The sequence below is a fragment of the Erithacus rubecula genome (genome assembly GCF_903797595.1).
Source record: "Erithacus rubecula genome assembly, contig: scaffold_250_arrow_ctg1, whole genome shotgun sequence".
NCBI classification, from domain to species: Eukaryota; Metazoa; Chordata; class Aves; order Passeriformes; family Muscicapidae; genus Erithacus; species Erithacus rubecula.
Genome location: NW_027636072.1, coordinates 91945 through 97221, shown reverse-complemented (window position 1 = coordinate 97221; position 5277 = coordinate 91945). Strand labels below are relative to the sequence as shown.

Below are 5277 nucleotides of genomic sequence, written 5' to 3'. Positions count from 1 at the left end.
ATCATGGAATCATGGAGACCATTGTGACATTCTAGAGCCTCATTGAACTGTGGTGACACCAAGCTGGGTGTGAATGTGGATGTGCAGAAGGGTAGGAAGGCTCTGCAGAGGGACCTGGACAGGCTGGATCCACGGCCCAAATCCAACAAGATGGTGTTTAAAATTACCAAGTGCCAGGTATTGCACTTTGGCCACAGCAACCAAAGCAGTGCTACAGGCTGGGGACAGAGTGTCTGGACAGTGGCCAGACAGAAAGCAACCTGGAGGCAGTCATGGGCAGCAGGCTGGGCATGAGCCAGCAGTGGGCCCAGGTGGGCAAGAAGGCCAATGGCTCCTGGCCTGGATCAGGAATGGAGTGGCCAGCAGGACCAGGGCAGTGATTCTTCACCTGTGCTCAGCACTGGTTTGGCAGCACCTCGAGTGCTATGTCCAATTGTGGGTCTCCACTTTAGCGAGGATATAGAGGGACTAAAGTGTGTCCAGAGAAGGGCAACAAGACTGGTGAGGGATCTGGAATGCAGGTCCTGTGAGGAGTGGTTGAGGGAGCTGGGGATGTTTATGCTGGAGGAGGCTCAGGGGAGACAAGGTGGTGTCAGGGCACAGGTTGGAGTTGATGATCTCCAAGATCTTTTCCAGCCTGGCTCATTCTGTGATTCTCTGAAACCACCCCTGGAGCAGTTGCAGGAAGAGCCCTGGTCCTCCTCTTCAGAAGGTCCAGCAGCCCAGGTCCCTCAGGTTCTCCTCACAGCCCCAAAGCCCATCCTGTCAGTCCTGCAGAGCCTCTCCAGCACCTCCTCACTGCCCAGAACAGGGAGCCCCACACCCAGACACACCAGCCCAGATGTGGCCTGTCTCAGTCTGAGGTTTCTCCTTTGCCCCGAGATCACCCCAGAGGGACATGAAGGTGGTTCAAACCCTGGTTTTCTCTGAAGAAGCTGAAGAGAGATTGCTGGAGACCGTTTTCTCTTGTTCCAAGGATTGTTTATTGTTTCATATCTCAGGGACTTTTTGCCTGGCCAGCAGCGGTCTGCTCAGCCTGGTATCCATGGTGGAATCTGCCTGGTCAAGGCAGGGCTTATCTTATATAGTTTGTACTACGTATTACATGTTTACAAAATTTTACCAATACAATACAATTTTATTAAATGGTCCAGCCCTGACCCCATCCAATCCAAGAGTGCCAACATGTCACCCAACATGGATGACATGGAGAAGAAGGAGGAAAAGGTGTCCACCCCTCAAATTCTCCATCTTGGCCACATGTCCCTTATCATAAACATTCAAAAAAACCTATTTATCTACGTACTAACAATCTAATTTACACTTCACTAATTTTGGTAGCTTGTTTCCATTCTCTTTGTGCTGACAACTTTCCCCAGGGGTTAGAATTCAGCACCTGTGATACCAGGGTCTTACTCAGAGGTCTTTGAGACCCTTGCCATGGGGATTTTGAGACCCCCCAAGGAGGCCAGGGGTATGCCCTGGGCTCCCACAGTGGCCCCCTGGCCTGTGGTGCCTCTGGCAAGGGAGCAGCACAAGGCACTGCAGGACTGTGCAGACAATTCCTGAAGCACTTGTAGGATGATCCTGTTCTCCAAGGGATGTTCCTTTGGTGCCAATTCAGGAACTAAAATGGGGAGTGGGACCGGAGAGGAATCGGTAAAGAGGGATGGGCTGGTTGCAGGGGATGGAAAACAGGGGTGAGCAAGAGGAAGAGATTTTTATGAGGAAGAGGAAAGAAAACAAAGGTGAAGCACAGGAAATGCTCTGGGGTGGCTGCCAGGCAGCCCTGGCTCTATTCAACAGCATCTGCAGTGGGACAGGAAACTCACAGCTCATGGGAACAAACTTTTTGGCTGACTGCAGAAGTCAGGACAAACCTGAGTGGTTTCCCTCCCATCCCCAGCCCTTGCTGGCTCCAGGGCTGATGGCATTTGTGCTCACTCAGCTCCATCTCCCCACAGCAGCACCATGGGGGTGCTGACGCCTGCTCTGTGCAGTGCAAACAGGGGCTGCTGAGCCAGTGCTGCCGTGTCTGTGCCTGCAAGGATGCGGCACCTGTGTGAGCTGGGGGAGAAGCCAGGGCTGCAGAGGGGGGATGTTGTTGGCAGCTGCATGAGGACGCTCTGGGACGCTGTCCTGGGCTGTCCAGCACAGTGGGGATGGATCAGCCCCTGCTCTGCTGCTCCTTGGCAGGCTCTCCCCCTTGCAGGGACCTTGCAGAGCACCAGTCATGCTGTTTGCCCCCAGCCTGCCCACAGCCAGCCTGGGACTGCTCACGGGGGTTTTCTCTGCTCAGCACTGGCCTGGCCAAGTGTTCTGGAGAGAGCCTGGCCAAGGAGCCTGGAGCCCCCAGGCCCTGCCCTGAGGCGTCAGCGCTGCCCCAGCAGTGCCCATGGCCTGTCCCTGCTGCAGCCCCGGCACTGCCACCCCCAGGACTGTGCCCGGCCCCGAGAGCACTCAGGCCCTGCAACAACACGAGGGGCAGGAGGGCAGCGGGGCAGTGGCATGGGAGCAGCACTGGCAACACCAAGTGCTGCTGCTGCTGCTGGGCACAGCTGCTGTGCCAGCACTGATCTGCCCCAGCTCTGCACACAGACATTGCTGCTGCAGCTCCAGAGGAGGGAACAAATGGGGCATCTCTGGAGGAATCTTTGCTAGCACATCTGTTTTTTTTTTTTCATTAAAAGTCTCTGAGAGCACAGTTCCTTATTGAAACAGTCTGTGGATCTGAGTTTATTTGAAGTGAAACAGAAAGAGAAATGGCATAATGAATGACCCTTATTTGTGGAAAATACTTAAAAATTTAAATAACAAAAAAGAAAAAAAAGAAAACAAGAGCCTGCAACCAAACATTAAATTGCTATCACAATATACTTTTTTACAAGTTATTTTCAGAAATTGGAAACCAAGTTAATGTTTCTGAAATGGTTTAGTGATCAGTCTCCACACTTCAGCTTTGAGCTCCTGGTTCCTCAGGCTGTAGATGAGGGGGTTCAGGGCTGGAGGCACCACTGAGTACAGAACTGACAGGGCCAGATCCAAGGATGGCGAGGACATGGAGGGGGACTTCAAGTTGGCAAATGTGCCAGTGCTGATTAACAGGGAGAGCACAGCCAGGTGAGGGAGGCAGGTGGAAAAGGCTTTGTGCCGTCCCTGCTCAGAGGGGATCCTCAGTACAACCCTGAAGATCTGCACGTAGGAGAAAAAAATGAACAGGAAAAGCCCAAAGACTAAACAGGCACTAAGAGCAATGAGCCCAAGTTCCCTGAGGCTTGAGTCTGAGCAGGAGAGCTTGAGGATGTGTGGCAGTTCACAGAAGAACTGGCCCAGGACATTGCCATAGCACAGGGGCAGGGAAAATGTATTGGCTGTGTGCAGCAGTGAATAGAGAAAGGCACTGGCCCAGGCAGCTGCTGCCATGTGGGCACAAGCTCTGCTGCCCAGGAGGGTCCCGTAGTGCAGGGGTTTGCAGATGGACACGTAGCGGTCGTAGCACATGATGGTCAGGAGGGAAAGCTCTGATGAAATGAAGAACAAAAATAAAAAAAAGCTGGATGACACACCCTTCATAGGAGATGTTCCTGGTGTCCCAGAGGGAATTGTGCATGGCTTTGGGGACAGTGGTGCAGATGCAGCCCAGGTCAGTGAGGGCCAGGTTGAGCAGGAAGAAGAACATGGGGGTGTGCAGGTGGTGGCCGCAGGCTACGGCGCTGATGATGAGGCCATTGGCCAGGAGGGCAGCCAGGGAGATGCCCAGGAAGAGGCAGAAGTGCAGGAGCTGCAACTGCCGTGTGTCTGCCAATGGCAGCAGGAGGAAGTGGCTGATGGAGCTGCTGTTGGACATTTGCTGTGTCTTGGCTTGGGGATCTGTAAGAAAAGTAATCATGGAATAGTACAGTTTGGAGAGGATTTTAAATATCCCAGCCCAGCTTGGGGTCTCTTTCTCCCCATTGCCTGCACAGGGCTCTGCTGCCTGGAGCTGTCCCTGCCAGCAGCTGCTTCCCTGTGCCCAGGGCTGGACTCTGCCAGTGCTGCCAGAGCCCAGCACAGCCCTGGGGGCTCAGCTCTGCCCTGCAGACCCCACCCAGCACAGGGCACTGCCCAGGGCCAGCTCTGTCCTTGCAGGCTCTGTTGGCAACATCACAGCAGCCCTGAGGTGACTGGAAAAGACACACTGATGCTGTGTATAAGGGACCCTGTGATGATATCTGTCACTGCCTACTTTATTTAGATTAAAGATAATTTTTTTAAAATTTTTCTCATTCTGAACCGAGAGATGAATATCAGTGTGCAATTTCCCATCATGGTAACCGAGAGCAGTAGATTAAATAGCAGGATTTTCCCTTTTATGCAGCCCCTGATTTGCTGTGCTCCCTGTATAATCTACTTAAAAATGTTCTGCAGTAAATATCATGCTGGGAGGAGTCTTGAACAATGCAGCATCCTCACCACACAAGTAGAACACTTCCACGCCATACGAGCTCTTTCCTTCCACCCAGACCTTGTCCCCCAGTGCTGTGAGCAGCTCCCAGGGCTGGCTGAGAGCTGTCCCTGGCAGGCAGCAGAGTCCCTGCCCCAGCACAGTGCCCTGTGCTGCAGGACCCTGCTCTGCAGGACAGCCCTGGGCACCCCTGGCTGCTCTAGACAAGAGAGAATCAGAGAAGGCACTCACAGAGTCTGCAGGCATTGGGATGTTCCGGCTTTAGGAGATCACTGCAGGAGCTGCAGCTGCCTTGTTCCTGCAGCCAGAGGCTTCCTGTGTCAAGGGCTGGGATTGATTCTGCCCCAGTCACTTCTGAGCATCTTCCCAGAAATGGCTGATTGAAGATCTCTGTGCCTCTGTGCTGTGCCCGGAGTGTCTGCGGGAAGATCCCCAGCCCTGCTGGGCTCTGAGAAGAGCTGCTTATACAGAGAAATGTGGTTTTGAAGCTCTTCTTGTTTGCTCAGGTGACCCTCTGCACCAGGATCCCAGCCCAGCTCAGCAGCACAGACACAGCACAAGGACTTTAATGACCCTCATGGGAGGTTCTGCTGAGGCCATGAATATCAGTCCCTGAGAGGGAGTTGTAGAAAACTCTCCAGAATTCCAAGTCAGATTCAAACTCCAAAGTTGCTTGAAGTTTTAATGGGACTCAGTGAGGAACACAAGTGTGAAAGTGTCCCCATGTTCTAGTCAGAGCAGGAAATTGAAGGCAGAGATGACAGGTGGGCACAAATAGAAGCCAAGTCTCGGTGGCCTGGGGCACAGCAGGGTCTGTGCCACCAAGAGCTCTG

The 5277-nt window shown here is 53.2% G+C and overlaps 1 pseudogene across 1 annotated transcript; it reads right to left on the bottom strand.

Moving 5' to 3' along the window:
* Positions 1-2939: 2939 nt before the first annotated feature.
* On the bottom strand, positions 2940-3847 carry LOC306815851 (olfactory receptor 14J1-like; annotated as a pseudogene). Its single transcript has one exon. The product of its transcript is annotated as an olfactory receptor 14J1-like (transcript).
* Positions 3848-5277: the final 1430 nt, after the last annotated feature.